General features: G+C 41.9%; 3 pseudogenes; 1 reads left to right on the plus strand and 2 right to left on the minus strand.

Moving 5' to 3' along the window:
• Nucleotides 1-829: 829 nt before the first annotated feature.
• LOC102408466 lies at nt 830-2,181 on the minus strand (annotated as a pseudogene).
• A 5,745-nt stretch (nt 2,182-7,926) lies between these two features.
• Nucleotides 7,927-14,894, plus strand: LOC102389378 (annotated as a pseudogene).
• A 39-nt stretch (nt 14,895-14,933) lies between these two features.
• On the minus strand, nt 14,934-15,996 carry LOC102389698 (annotated as a pseudogene).
• Nucleotides 15,997-16,723: the final 727 nt, after the last annotated feature.

Consider the following 16,723-nt stretch of genomic DNA (forward strand, 5'->3'; position numbering starts at 1 on the left):
ATCACCTAGAGCCAGACATCCTGGAATGTGAAGTCAAGTGGGCCTTAGGAAGCATTACTACGAACAAAGCTAGTGAAAGTGATGGAATTCCAATTGAGCTATTTCAAATCCTGAAAGATGATGCTGTGAAAGTGCTACAGTCAGTATTTGGAAATTTGGAAATTTGGAAAACTCAGCAGTGGCCACAGGACTGGAAAAGGTCAGTTTTCATTCCAATCCCTAAGAAAGGCAATGCCAAAGAATGCTCAGACTGAAGGAAGGCAGTGGATTTCATATGCAACTCTATGATAATCCAGGGAATAAAGTGAGCCATCTAGGGAAATGGCTTATGTTCTTCAAGATGTATACCTTGCATATTTCCTTCATCTGGACTTTTGGTAAAAGTTGAGCAGGAATCTGGTAGATGCATTAAGATGAGGGGGATCTTTTCACTACAATGATCATTTTAAATATCTTACAATTTTATACATCAACTGTACCTCAATAAAGGGCTTCCCTGGTGGCTAGTGGTAGAAAATCTTCCTGCCAATGCAGGAGACATGGATATGATCCCTGGGTCAGAAAGATCCCCTGGAGAAAGAAATGACAACCCACTCTAGTATTCTTGCCTGGGAAATCCCATGAACAGAAGAAACTGGTGGGCGACAGTCTATGGGTTTGCAAAAGGACTGAATACAATTTAATGACTGAACAACAAGTACCTCAGTAAAGCATGAATTTTTTTTTAAAGTTGAACAGGAGAAAATTAAATACACAAAATCTTGCATAGCCTGACATTCAGATATTCTCTGTAGTTGTCTAAGAGAAGACTTTCAGAATCAATTACAAATGGGAGGATGGCAACCTTTATAAAAACTGAAGGCCTGGTGTCATGGGCTTAATTTTGATTTCAACTTCCAGGACACTGAAGCTTAAAGACTTACCTTAAAGACTTAGTTGTTGTTTTAGTCACTAAGTCATGTCCAATTTTTTTTTTAATTGAACTTGAAGATGTTTATTGGGTTCTATTTTTGGTGGAAAAAAGGTCACATATGTTATTTAGCGCAGCCTCGTGAAATACACAAAGTGATACTGGTTAGGAGCATTTTCTCCTCCTAGTCCATTTCTGAGGACTAAATCATGAACTGCTCCACTGGAGGAATCCTTCCTGCAGTGGGTAGGCACCAAGTCTATCGTTCATTAATTTTCTCCTTTCAGTATGGGCAGCAACTCCCCATTTTCTTTCAGTTCCTTAACGATGTCCAGTCCTCCGACAAGCTCCCCCTTCACATTCAGCTAAGGGTACGTTAGCCAGTTGGAGTAAGCTTTTAATCCTTGCTGAACTTCTTCATCCTCCAATATATCAAATGTCTCATATTTAACCCCAGTACTATTTAATATTTCCAGAATCATCTGCCGAAGCCACTCTTAGCTTCCTGTTTGTTTCCTTTCATAAAGAGCATCAGAGAAGCTTCATTTGTCCTTCCTTTGAGCCTTTCCTCTAACTTGGGGGCTTTGGGGCAAATCGTATCTAGTTCTTTAGATGCTTCTAGCTCCTTAATTATATCAAGTCCTCCTATGAGCTCTCCAGAAACATAGAGCTGGGGATAGGTGGGCCAGTTGGAATAGGTTTTGAGGGCCTGGCGAACTTCATCTGAGAAGATGTGGAAACTGCTAAACTGAATATTATGTTTGTCAAGAATTTCCACCATCTACTTGCTGAAACTGCAGCGTGGCTCCTGAGGTGTTCCTTTCATGAATAGGATGCAGGGGGCAGCGAGAAATAACTTCTTCAGGGGCCGGTTGAGGTCTTCCTTCAGGTGCTCACTACCACTGGGTGAGAAGGAGCCACTAGATGCATGTTGCTGAACTTTTTTGCTCAACTCTGGGGCCATGGGCACCATCTAATCAGTAGATTTTCTGAGAATTCTTGAAAAACAGGAAGGTGGGAACATAACTAATTTCATATTTTTCAGATACTTCAGGAACAGTTTCTGCTTCCAATTTCACGAATGAAACTTGTGGGTGCTCTTTGGCGAGCTCTGCCATCACGTCGTTCATCTGAGCACACTGAGGAGCTCATGGTGCCCAGAAATGGACCACAAGAAAGGACTTGGCTCTGAGGTGCAGCAGCTCCTCAAACTGCCGGGCTGAGCCGACCTCTACCACGGCTGCCACTACCTCAGCCACCCCTGCTGCCATGCTGCCCATCATGTCCAACTCTCTGCAACCCCATGGACTGTAAGCCCTATGGTGGAAACACTATGTATATGCCCCAAATCCATGAGATTCACTTTGTATTATGTTCGTTTGTTGTTTTGTGTGTGTGTGTGTGTGTGTGTGTTGGCCTCACCACTCAGCATGTAGGACCTTAATTCCCTTGACCAGGGATTGAACCTGTGCCCTCTGCATTGGAAGCACAGAATCTTAACCATTGGATTGCCAGGATCCCTTTAAAGTGTACTCTCTGTTGAATGTAGCATTTTATGTAATAGCTTGAGTATATCAAATGCATTGTTCACATCTTAGATATAGGAGTTGTATAGAACTTTATATGCCACTTTGAGAGAAGGCTATGGATGAGGAAATTTAAATTAATTGAATTTAAATCAAACTCACTTTTCTGGAATTGACTTCAATTATGGTTTCAACCACCAGAGTTGTATCAGTTATCTAGTGTTGCATAACAAATCATCCCACATGTTAATGGCTTAAAAAGCCATCATTCATTTTCTCACAGTTTCTATTGGTTGGCATTGGGCCAGACCTAGCTGGAGAGGCTCTTCTGCCATTCTTGCCTGAGGTCACTTTTGGAACTGCAGTTATCTGGGGATTGCCTGAGACTAGACCATCCAACATGGCCTCATTAATAGGTCTGTTGCCTCAGATGGGACATTTGGGCCTTTCTCTCCACAGTCTTCTTCACAGAATGGTGGAAGCTTTCCAAAAAGATAAGAGCAGAAGCTGTGAGGCCTCTTGAAGTAAAGACCAGAAGTCACTTGATCCTTCTACTACATTCTGTTGGTCAAAGCAAGTCACAGGACCCTTCCATATTCGGGGAGTACAGAAATGGATTCCACCTCAGTGTGAATAGCTACAAAGAACTTGGGACCACTTTACATCCATTATGAAGGGAAATGCAAGTTCAAAATAGAGATTTAATTGGTTACAGGTTTATAGGAAAAAAAGAAGTTCTATATATTATACTCTTGATTATATGGTTTGAATATGTAACTGCTCCATTTGGTCTCAAAGGGGCTGTGTTGAACAGAGTGTTCATGTCTTTGTGAGGTATGTTTTGACAGGATTGAGAGCTTGCAGAAAGGGTGTCTTCCTGACTCTTTGCAGTGAATTATTTCTTGGCTGCCTCAGCTCTTGGTAGATGCCCAAGAAACCCATCTTTAGAGCCCCATAAGCTTAGGCCCTGTTTTGAGGGGATATGCAAAGAGTATGGGGCTTCCCTGGTGGCTCAGTCTGTAAAGAATCAGCCTACATGCAGGATGATCCCAGAGTCAGGAACATCCCCTAGAGAAGGAAATGGCAACCCCCTTCAGTATTCTTGCCTGGGAAATCCCATGGATAGAGGAGCCTGGCGGGCTACAGTCCTTAGGGTCACAAAGAGTCTCGGACACAACTTAACAACTAAACCACCACCACCACATAAAGAGTATGATTTTTGAATAGCCTAGGGTCATAATTTATATAAGTTCTAAAAGGGTAAAACTTTTGTGAAATTATCTTTTCTTTATGTGAAGTTCACAGTATATGATTTGTTTTAGCAAGGTAAGGCCTGGCAAGGTAAATGCAATGGAAGTCCTGGTGACTGCCAAGTTAATGTACAGGCACAAAGCCAGCGCAGAGGGAAATGTTAAACACTCTTATTTCAAATACCACATCCAAAATGACATAGGGCAGGGCAGAATTGGAGTTTGGAATATCCTCTGAAGAATCAATGTAGAAGAGCTTGTAGTTTATACCAGGAAACTTTCCTGTGATCTCGTCACGAAAATAAAATTTTCTGCCCCTAGGAATGAAGGCAGGGGAATAATTCTTTATTTGAAAAATGCTATGTTGGCCCTTTTCCTCTCTTTGCGTTGCCTTTCCTCCTGCCCCAACACATCAGATCAGTCCTATCTCCCCCAGGATTCTCTGGGAACTCACATCTGGTGTATAAAAAGGATTTGGATCCTGTATTTCTGCCAAGTTAGACAAACGTGAGCACTGCAAGATGTGGGAGGCAAAGGAAGCGATTGTTTTCTACCGCACCATTTTAACTTTCCTTCCTACTTTCAGCTCTCACATTCACAGTGCCATTTGTAAAAGTGAAAATTCAGTGTCTTTGCTGGGCCCACTTGAGTGTTCCACCCTTTTCCTTTGCTAGCTATATTTGTATGAAGAGACACACCATTCATTTATTTAGCCTTGGGATCCACTTGAAAACTCTCACCAGGACTCAGACTTCTGTTCTTCTTTCTTCTAAGGCACTGTATACGGTTTTTGTCCTCTGAGCACCCCGGCAAGTGTGCTGATGGTGATGTTATTCTCTCAAGAGCGCAAACAATGTTTTCTACCTGTCCATGGCTTCACACTCTGTCTCTCACTGAGGCCTGGTCAGGCAAGCTGTGGGTATACTTCTTGAGAAGGCTGATTGTTGCGAAAAGCCTTTGCCACATAAACAGAAGTAAGGATTGGGTCTTTCAGATATGATTGTCAGCAACTTTTCTCTTATAACCTCCAGAACACCATTGCATCAGTTCAGACTTGTAACTGGGAAGAAATATTAATTCAAAGACTTAATTGGCTAAGAATGAGGAGTACTTTGCAGCTTGGTGGATGGCAAAAGAACAGAATGCCCCAGGAGCATCTGCCTTGTTTCCCAATATTTAGAGGATTCACAGACTGACTAGTCTGACTCAGACTCATAAAGGTGAGTTTTCCCAGAGGAAGCTAGAGTGAGCCTCACCTTAGGTCTTCTGCCTTTTGGAGCACTCTCAGGGGCTTCTATATTTCTGGATTTAACCTATCAATAAAAAGTAAGTATTGCTTTACCACAAACCTAATTTAGCTAAAATTATTTATTCATTTGTTCATTAATATTTATAAGCAGGTACTGTCCTAGGGCTAGAGACACAAAGATAGATAAGACAGAATTTCTGCTCCTAAGAGTTAATGTCGTAGGGTGAGTATCTAAGAGAGGGAAGTGGGAGAGATATAAAAATAGATGTTGATAATACAGAACCCTTTCCCCCACTTTTTTATAATGTGAAAATATACTCTCTTCTGCTATGGCAAGTAAAGGTTTAATTGATTCATTTATTTAATCAGCAAACATTTGCCAATTGCCTGCTTTGCACTAGGAACTGTATCAGATGCCGTGTCTACTTAAAGAGCAGCCTGAGGGTAACATAAGGAAGATCAAAGCAGCAGTCTCCCTCGCCTCCCTTTGCCCTCTCCCTTGCTCGCTCACCTGGCCCTCTGCGGTGGGCTCCATCAGCACCAGACGAGGTGGCAGCACTTCCTAACCTTTTTTGGGTCCAAAAGAAGAGATGCCCTCAAAGGGGAACTTCAAAAGGAAGTAGAACTGCAATGTAAACATCACCTTCAACCATGCCAATCATTTGTCCTCCCTTGCTTTTCTTTAAACATACATGCTGCTTCATTCAAGGCAGTGAGGCAGCAACTCAAGTGGAAGAAGGGAAAAATAGAACAGAGTATGGTAGCTTTGCCAAAGACTGTTTACATCTTTGGTGAGTCACCACCTTTAGTAAATGAAAACCAAGCCTCAAAAATGAATGGAGGCTACCTCGGGTAGTAATGGGTATGACCCAGATAAGGCAGAGTCTTATCTCTTTCTCCTCTTGATACCCAGTGAAGACATCTATACAAATATTTCCATAATGCTTTTTAGTTCACCAAGCACTTCCCTCCCCCACCCCAAGGCCCCAGATACATTAGTTCACTGAACCATACAGAAAAAGAGAAGAACTATTTGGGTAAATAAATGTAGATATTTCTTTTAGGTACTGAGGAGTAGATTGAAATCATTATATGGAAAATGAGACTTGAAATAGTTGAAAAAAGAAGAGGTAGATTTTATTTGTAATATTACAGAAATATTTCCAAAATACATGAGTGGGTTAAACAAATTACATTTTTTTTAAATTTAGCTGGGCCAGGCCTTAGTTGTGGCATGTGGGATCTTTAGTTGCAGCATGTGGACTCTTAGTTGAAACATGGGGGAATCTCGTTCCCTGACCAGGCACTGATCCTGGCCCCAGTGTTGAGAGAACAGTCTTAGCCACTGGGCCACAAGAGAGTCCCTGTTCTAAACAAATTTGCAAAGTAACATACAGTAGCAGGATGCTATATATGGTTTTCAAAAAGGAGGTGAAAATGGTAATAGCTAGGGCTTCCCTGGTGGCTCTGACTGTAAAGAATCTCCCTGCAATGCAGGAAACCTGGGTTTGATCCCTGGGTCAGGAAGATCCCCTGGAGAAGGGAATGGCTATCCACTCCAGTATTCTTGCCTGAAGAATTCCATGGACAGAGGAGCCTGGCAGGCACAGTCCATGGGGTTGCAAAGAGTCAGGATGTGACTGAGTGACTAACACAGAGACGATACTTTGCAGTACTTACTACATGCCGTACCGGACACCGTTCTCCAAGAGCTTTACGTAGGTGCACTCACTGACACTCAAAGCATCTCCATGACTTGGGTACTATAATTATCATTCCCATATCACAGACTTGAAAACAGCATGGAGAAGTTGAGTGTCTTACCTAAAGTCACAAAGCTAGGATTTAAACCCAGGGCGGTTTGCCTATAGATTCTGGAACTTAAGTTTTGCAATATTTCCACAGCAACAGCTAAATGAATGTAAATGCTTAGGAAAAAAGATCAGAAGGATATATACTAAACTGAAAATCACAGTTGTCTTTGGAAAGAAATCAGGAATTGGAGACTGGGCAGGTCAAATATTCCATTAGCTACAATGCTTGAGGGTTTTGTTTCTCCCCAAAGATATTTCCCCCAGGATAATAATTTCAGATTACTTCTGTTAAATTAATGTAAAAATTATTTTTAAAAATCTTGTGGTCAGTGGAAGTGATTTTGCATAAAATCACTAGGTTATGCTCTTCTCCTAAATTTCACATTGACTTTGATATCTTTGGGAGTAGAAGTGTTAATTGTTAATCTTTCCTCTTTGTCCATCTCATAACCTCTGATGGAATCTTATTTCAGAGATTAGATAAAAAGCTATTTCAGGTTTTGTCTGGAACAATGGGACGCATATTGGTGAAAGTATTATATTTCATGGCTGAAGTATCTTTCAGAGATACTTCAGAAACTGAAGCCCAGGTAGCCCTATCAGATCAAGTATTAAGTATTGAACTAAATCAAGAAAGGATTTGTCATTTAATTACAAAAAAGGAGGAGGACTTTTAAAGTCTCATGCTGCTACTGCTCCTAAGTTACTTCAGTCATGTCCGACTTTGTGCGACCCCATAGACGGCAGCCCACCAGGCTCCCCTGTCCTGGGATTCTCCAGGCAAGAACACTGGAGTGGGTTGCCATTTCCTTCTCCAATGCATGAAAGTGAAAATGAAAGCAAAGTCGCTCAGTCGTGTCCGACTCTTAGAGACCCCATGGACTGCAGGCTATCCTCCGCCCATGGGATTTTCCAGGCAAGAGTACTAGGGTGGGTTGCCATTGCCTTCTCCGTTAAAGTCTCATATGTACTAGAAAATAGTAGTGTGTTAGAGTTCTCCAGAGAAACAGACCAATAGGAGATACAGACAGAGATATGTGTAATCTTCGAATACAGATCCAAATCTTTGGGGAATTATAGATATCTATATATCTGTATCTTCTCTCTAGACAGATAGATAATGAGAGAATCAGAATTGGCTTTCACATTTGTGGGGACTGGTGAGCCTTAAGTCTTCATGGTTGACCAGCTAGAAACTCAGGTAAAAGTTGATACACTCTTGAGTCTGAAGTCTACAAGGCAGGTCAGCAGGTTGAAAACTCAGGCAGGGTTTATACTGATATGTTGCAGTCTTGAGGCAGAACTGCTTCTTTTTTGCAGAAACCTCATCTTCAGCTTCATGCAGTGGAGAAGGAAATGGCAACCCACTCCAGTGTTCTTGCCTGGAGAATCCCAGGGATGGCGGAGCCTGGTGGGCTGCTGTCTATGGATGGAGTCACACAGAGTTGGACACGACTGAAGCGACGTAGCAGCAGCAGCAGCAGCATCTTCAACTTATTGGATGAGGCCTACCCTCATTATAGAGAGTAATCTGTTTTACTTCAAGTCAACTGACTTGTAAATGTTAATCACATAACACAAATACCTTCACAGCAACATCTAGACTACTGTTTGACCAAACAACTGGGCATCAGAGACTAGCCAATTTGTGTGCATGCGTGTACATGCTCAATCATATCCAACTCTTTGTGGACCTCATGGTCTGTAGCCCCCCAGGCTCCTCTGTCCATGGAGTTCTCCAGGCAAGTATACTGGAGTGGAATACTGGAATACTTCCTATTCCAGGGGAATCTTCCCAACCCAGGGATTGAATCTGCGTCTCTTGTGTCTCCTGCATTGGTAGGCAGATTCTTTACCACTATGCCACCTGGGAAGCCCCAGCCAAGTTAACACAGTTAACCATCATGAGTAAAGTCTAATTTGAACTAAATTCTGACTGCTCAAAAATATATGTTAGAGATATGCCAGTCTAGTGATTTTTTTTCCATTAAAAAAAATCTTTATTAAATTTGTTACAATACTGCTTTTTTGTTGTTTCCTTTTTTAAAATTTATTCATTTTTAATTGAAGGGTAATTTTTACAGAAAGTCTAGTGATTTTTTTCACTTAGGATGACTGAAGTTCTAATTTGCTTTAAAAGATTCAGTCATTTGAAAAAAACATTTGAATAGTGCATTTGCAATATATTTAGCTATTCTAATCACCAGTTGTGCTTAACACAAACTAGGTTGCGAGATAATTCTGAATTATTTCATGGCAGTTGAAATAAGGTTAACTAAAACAATGCACACAAATATGTGAAACTAACAGTAAACACACCGAACTCATTGCCATAATCATGCATTTTTCACATTTGGTCTTAGTTAAAGATAGCTAGCCTAGATACAATGTGACTATTCACAGTGAAACTGGTCAGTAATGAGGTGTGTTCAACTTAATAGAATCACTCACTTTTCTCTGACATCTCATCTGCAAGTTACACAAATGGTTAACTAAGTTATGCAAATGATTTCAGGATAACCTCAATCTGAATCTAGATTCTAAATAAATTATGAGTTGGGCATTTGAGAATATTAATAAATGTGGACCTATTGCCCCTGGCATTATTGCTGAAGTTTAGTATTGCCTTGATGCTCTGTTAGTAAACACATCAATTCTTTGTTACTGGTAAACTGAGGAAAAACTAGTGTCATTAGAATTACCAATTTAATTAACAAAAGGTTGTTACGTTCAGATAAGAACAAAATTATATACCACCTAAAAGACATTTAAATGTCTTTCTACCACTGCAAAGGAAGGACTAGTGTGCAGTATATGTCATGGAGTTGGTGGCATTTATCTTATTTCTTATCTGTGAGATAGGTATTATCAGTCTCTCTGAAGAGACTAACAGGAAAATTGTTGCTGTTCAGTCGCTTAGTCGTGTCCAACTTTTTGTGACCCCAGGCTTGCCTGTCTTTCACCATCTCCTCAAACTCAAATTCATGTCCATTAAGTCGGTGATTCCATCCAACCATCTCATCCGCTGTTGTTCCCTTCTCCTCCCGCCTTCATTCTTTCCCAGCATCAGGAGTCTTTTCCAATGAGTCGGCTTTTTTTTATCAGTGGCCAAAGTATTGGAGCTTCAGTTTCAGCATCAGTCCTTTCAATGGATATTCAGGGTTGATTTCCTTTAGGATTGACAGGTTTGATCTCCTTGCAGTCCAAGGGACTCTTGAGAGTCTTCTCCAGCACCACATTTGGAAGGCATCAATTCTTTGGGGCTCAGCCTTCTCCACTGCCCAGCTCTCACATCCATACATGACTACTAGAAAAACCTTCTCCTTCTCTCACATCCATATAGCTCTGACTACACGGACCTTTGTATGCAAAGTATATCTCTGCTTTTTAATATGCTGTCTAGGTTGGTCATAGCTTTCCTTCCAAGGAGCAAGCGTCTTTTAATTTCATGGCTGCAATCACTGTCCACAGTGATTTTGGAGCCCAAGAAAATAAATTCTGACACTCTTTCCATTGTTTCTCCATCTATTTGCCATGAAGTGATGGGACCGGATGCCATGATCTTTGCTTTTTGAATGTTGAGTTGTAACCCAACTTTTTCACTCTCCTCTTTTCCCTTCATTAAGAGGCTCTTTAGTTTCTCTTCACTTTCTGACATAAGGGTGGTGTCATCTGCATATCTGAGGTTATTGATATTTCTCCTGGCAATCTTGATTCCAGCTTGTGCTTCATCCAGCCGGGCATTTCAGATGATGTACTCTGCATATAAGTTAAATAAGTAGGTTGACAATATACAGCCTTGACTCCTTTCCCAATTTGGTACCAGTCCATTGTTTCATGTCCAGTTCTAACTGTTGTTTCTTGACCTGTATACAGGTTTCTCAGGAGGCAGGTCAGATGGTCTGGTATTCCCATCTCTTTAAGGATTTTCTGCATTTTATTATGATCCACACAGTCAAAGACTTTAGTCAGTGAAGCAGTTTTTCCGGAATTCTCTAGCTTTTTCTAAGATCCAATGGATGTTGGCAATTTGATCTCTGGTTCCTCTCCCTTTTCTAAATCCAGCTTGTACATTTGGAATTTCTCGGTTCATATACTGTTGGAACCTAGCTTGAAGGATTTTGAGCATTACTTTGCTAGCATGTGAAATGAGTGCAATTGTGCAGTAGTTTGAACACTCTTTGGCATTGCCTTTCTTTCAGATTGGAATGAAAATTGACCTTTTCCAGTCCCATGGCCACTGCTGAGTTTTCTAAATTTGCTGACATGTTGAGTGCAGCACTTTAACAGCATCAGTATTTGAAATAGCTCAGCTGGAATTCCATCACCTCCACTAGCTTTGTGTGTAGTGATGTTTCCTAAGGCCCAGTTGATTTCACACTGCAGGATGTCTGGCTCTACGTGAGTGATCATACCATTATGATTATCTGGGTCATTAAGATCTTTTTTGTATAGTTTTTCTGTGTATTCTTGCCACCTCTTCTTAATGTCTTCTGCTTCTGCTAGGTCCATACCGTTTCTGTTCTTTATTGTGCCTATCTTTGCATGAAATATACCCTTGGTATCTCTAATCTTCTTGAAGAGATCTCTAGGCTTTCCCATTCTATTGTTTTCCTCTATTTCTTTGCACTATTGACTTAAAAAGCCTTTCTTATCTCTCCTTGTTATTCACTGGAACTCTACATTCAAATGGGTGTCTCTTTCCTTTTCTCCTTTGCCTTTTGCTTCTCTTCTTTACTCAGGTATGTGTAAGGCCTCTCAGACAACCATTTTGCCTTTTTGCATTCCTTCTTCTTGGGGATGGTTTTGATCACCACCTCCTGAACAATGTTGTGAATCTCCATCCATAGTTCTTCAGACACTCTTGTCTATTAGATCTAATTCCTTGAATCTATTTGTCACTTCCACTGTATAATCATAAGGGATTTGATTTAGGTCATACCTGAATGCCCTAGTGGCTTTCCCTCTGTTCGTCAATTTAAGTCTTAATTTTCCAATAAGGAGTTCATGATCTAAGCCACAGTCAGCTCCCAGTCTTGTTTTTGCTGACTGTATAGAGCTTCTCCATCTTTGGCTACAAAGAATATAATCAATGTATTGACCATCTGGTGATGTCTAATAGGAAAATTAAGTGAGTGAAGTGAAGTCGCTCAGTCGTGTCCGACTCTTTGCAACCCCATGGACAGTAGCCTACCAGGCTCCACCGTCCATGGGATTTTCCAGGCAAGAATACTGGAGTGGGCTGCCATTTCCTTTTCCAGGGGATCTTCCCTACCCAGGGATCGAACCTGTGTCTCCTGCATTGCAGACAGACACTTTACTGTCTGAGCCACCAGGGAAACCCAATCAGTTCAGTTCAGTTCAGTCGCGTCTGACTCTTTGCGACCCCATGAATCGCAGCATGCCAGGCTTCCCTGTCCATCACCAACTTCCAGAGTTCACCCAGACTCACATCCATCGAGTCAGTGATGCCATCCAGCCATCTCACCCTCTGTCGTCCCCTTCTCCTGCCCCCAATCCCTCCCAGCATCAGAGTCTTTTCCAATGAGTCAACTCTTCGCATGAGGTGGCCAAAGTACTGGAGTTTCAGCTTTAGCATCATTCCTTCCAAAGAGACCCCAGGGCTGATCTCCTTCAGAATGGACTGGTTGGATCTCCTTGCAGCCCAAGGGACTCTCAAGAGTCTTCTCCAACACCACAGTTCAAAAGCATCAATTCTTCGGCACTCAGCCTTCTTCACAGTCCAACTCTCACATCCATACATGACCACAGGAAAAACCATAGCCTTGACTAGACGAACCTTTGTTGGCAAAGTCATGTCTCTGCTTTTGAATATGCTATCTAGGTTGGTCATAACTTTCCTTCCAAGGAGTAAGCGTCTTTTAATTTCATGGCTGCAGTCACCATCTGCAGTGATTTTGGAGCCCCCAAAAATAAAGTCTGACACTGGGCTCATAGAATTCAGAAACTTGCTCAAGGTCACCAGAAAGCAGCAGATTCTCTTCAACGCCTAAACGCTTCCTCTAAGACCCAGCTGAAACAAGGAAGGAACTAAAATGTTTGCTCTGGTGTTTTTTTACATAACAAAGGTGATTTATTCCTATCTTATCTTGCGTTTGTCTCCTTTCTCACCTTTAGCACAGTACTAAGTGTAAAGGTCTTTCCCCACAAATAAGGCATTTCTTTCCAGGTGAGTGCAGCAGTTGGGACTGTTTTCAGTATGCTTTTGTTTGCAGTTTGTCTTTGGTTAGAGCAAATTTAAATTTGTGTCTCACCTTACCTGCCTTCTGCATCACCACTGGAATAGAGCAGGAGCTGCGATCAGTGCCACAGTGATGGGAGTGTTGGGGGTGGAGACCAGGGGGCATTGTGGGAGGGTGAAAACAACTTCCTGGGTGGGGTTTCAAGGCATTGATGAGTGTTTTTAGTTATAAGGAAAAAGAAAAGGGAGTCCTCCGCTTTCCTCTGGTTTTCCTTGGATCACCTCTTCAGTGAAGCCTGTAAGCTGTTGTTCCTGCAAATTTTGTTTAAATAGGCACTCAGGTCAAAATTGCTCTGTGGTGCTTGTGCCTTGATCTAGTTGTGTCATGAAGATGAATTTGTATTCCGCTGTCATATAGCATTGCTAGATATGAATAAGACTATATGGTTCTTCCCTTGAATTGCATTTATAAACTAAAGGGTACTAGAGATTATCTAGTCCAGTGATTTTCTCACTTTTTTTTTTTAATAGCACAAAAACCTTTTCAACTTATTTGTAAGCCTACAAACAAAACAAAGAAGAGGTGCTGCTCTGATGTAGCTCTTAGGCTTTCTCAATTCTCTCTCTTTTTAAATTTTATTTTAGGTATGACTGACAAATGTATTTCTTTTTATTGTTTTCTCTAATGTATTTCAGAAACTGAAGTGTTTTATTTTGTTCCACTGTTGGCCATAGTTTGAGCCCTACACACTCCCTTTCATTTCACCTCAAAGAGAGCGCCTTTGTATGTAGCCACTCATTCATCATTAGTGTAAAGATCAGGCTGGATCTGCTCCGAAATCTTCTTCTTAGGATTCAGCTCCTTGTCCTGGTAGGCAACTGCCGCCCTGAAGCTGACCAACAGAGTGCTGCGGAGCTTCCGCATTGCCAAGGTGTTCCGTGAAAACTCTTGACAAGATCAACTGCTTCAACTTCAGCCCCAACGGCAAGATGGTCATCTTGAGCAGCGACGATGACTCCATCGTGCTCTATGACTGACTGCCAGGAGGGCAAACCAAAGAGAACCCTGTACAGTAAGAAATACGGCATGGATCTCATCAGATACACTCATGCAGCAAATACAGTAGTTTACAGCTCTAACAAAAGAGACGATATTGTTATTATCTGTCCTTGCATGACAACAAATATATCAGGTGCTTTCCTGGACATAGCAAAAGGGTGGTGGCCTTGTTCATGTCACCTGTGGATGACACTTTCATTTCTGGGTCTCTTGATAAGACCATTCAGCTCTGGGATCTCTGCTCTCCTAACTGCCAGGGTCTCATGCATCTACAGGGCAAGCCAGTTTGTTCTTTTGATCCAGAAGGATTAATTTTTGCTGCAGGTGTCAATTCTGGAATGGTCAAACTTTATGATCTTCGCTCTTTTGATAAGGGGCCATTTGCGACATTTAAGATGCAGTATGATTGGACTTGTGAGTGGACAGGGCTTAAGTTCAGCAATGATGGCAAGCTCATCCTCATCTCCACCAATGGCAGCTTCATCCATCTGATTGATGCATTCAAGGGAGTGATGATGCATGTTTGGGGGTTATGCTAACAGCAAGGAGGTCTCATTTACCCCAGACTCCCAGTTTATTATGATTTGTTCAGAGGATGGCAAGATCCATGCTGGAATAGAGAGAGTGGTATAAAAGTAGCTGTATTGGATGGCAAACACACAGGCCCCATTATCTGTTTGCAGTTCAACCCCAAGTTCATGACCTTTGCCAGCGCTTGTTCTAACATAGCCTTCTGGTTCCCCAGCATTGATGACTGACCTGCATGGTGCTTGGCTGTTTTCTGTACAGCGAGGGGTGGCAAGTAGGAAAAAACTCAGAGGGGACTAAGATAATAGTGGGATTGGATCATTTGACTGGACTAGAGAGCATCCTTCCACATGGGCTTCCCAAGCATGTGTTATACATCTGCTCAAAAGAAAAGTTACTTTGCTGAGCTTCTTACAAAAGTAATTCTGTCTCCAGAAACAGATCCATTAGGAGGTGCCAAGATTTCAACTTTCTCTGGTGAACTTTCACACATCACCATTGCCTGAGACAAAGTAAAACCACCATCTGATTTTGCATCTGGTAAGAGGAACATGCTTCACCAGGCCACTGACCACTGTTCTTGGGGCTCCAACATCTACTTCATCTACATACAAAGAATCTGTATCAGGGTGTTTTCTGGCAGTCATGAGACACCCAGTTCGAAGATCCAGGTGGGGAAACATCAACAGGCTTAGAGTCAGCTACTGGTTGCTGTTTTTTCTCCTTTTTCTCTCCTTTTCAGTTTTCTCTTTCATCTTTTCTTCTTCTCCTCCTCCTCTTTTATTTGCTCTTTAGCACCAGAAGATATGGTTGTTATTGGTATAGATTGTATCTCATTTTCGGAAACTGTAGAATCAGCTTTTAGTGGAGTACCAGATGGAAATGGTATTTTACTCCATTTTGAATTTCTGCCTTAATTAGCTCATTTCAATCCTTCAATTTTTCTTCAATTTAGCATTTTCAACTCTAAGTTTCTTCTCTTCTCTCAAAGTTGTCTGCAAAATTGCTTTCTCCTTAATTAAAGCAATTTGCTGCTTAAGATATTCAATAATTGGATCTGCTTCTGCACCTTTCTGCTACAGTCACTTCAGAACAGCATCACTGGTTGCCATTTTTGCCAAGAAATGGTAGAAAATCATGTATCAGTGGACTGAAGCACCTCAGCAGCCTCAGCTGGGAGCAGGTAAGGAGTGCATCCCCTCAGTTCTTAATATTTCCTTGGAGCCCTCATTTAAAGTTTATTGATTTAGTCTACCCTCTCATTTTATGAACTTAACAAAAAATTCTGAACAAATATTATGTGTCTAGCTAGCACTGTACTCAGTTTAGAGAAAGTGTGCTTAGTCGCTCAGTCCTGTCTGACTCTTTGTGACCCTATGGACTGTAGCCCACCAGGCTCCTCTGTCCATGGGGGTTCTCCAGGCAAGAATACTGGATTGCGTTGCTATGCCCTCCTCCAGGGGATCTTCCCAACCCAGGGATCAACCCCAGTCTCCCACATCGCAGGCAAATTGTTTACGTCTGAGCCACTAGGGAAGCCCAAGAATACTGGAGGGGGTGGTCCTCCATTCTCCAGGGGATCTTCCCAACCCAGGAATCGAACCAGGGTCTCCTGCATTGCAGGTGGATTCTTTACCAGCTCAGCTACCAGGGAAGCCCTTAGGAAAAACACTGGGCCTAAAATATGGGTATGCTCTGGTCCCTGGTTTATCAGGGAAGACAGATGATTACAGCACAATAGTGAATTCAGTGATACAGAATTACCTGTGATACTTGGAGCCATGGAACTGGGGCTCTCTTAATTCAGTCTGGGGGCAATGAGTGTAAGCCTGAGTCTCTATGAATTGGCCAATTAGCTAGGAGGGCAGTTAAAACTTGGAAAGGTGTGGGGAAGAGTATAATATAGACTGAAGAATGGAGTGGGTAAGTAGCTAGAGGTATATTCTGGAAGCTACTAGTCATTTTATGTAATAGTTCAGTGGGAACTGATGAAGAGGCCTAAGCCCTCCCTGTCTTGAAATTGGAAGTAAGGTGTCGTCACATAAGGCCTTAAGGTACGGAAACAAAGAGGTCAAATTTATTTCAGATTGCCAATAGGGACAATGACCTTGATGAGAACTAGTAGAGAGGTAGGAAGACAAGCCAGGAGAGTCAAGAGCAGTAGCTTTCTGATAAGAGAACATG

Source organism: Bubalus bubalis, chromosome 17, assembly GCF_019923935.1.
Source record: "Bubalus bubalis isolate 160015118507 breed Murrah chromosome 17, NDDB_SH_1, whole genome shotgun sequence".
Lineage (NCBI taxonomy): Eukaryota > Metazoa > Chordata > Mammalia > Artiodactyla > Bovidae > Bubalus > Bubalus bubalis.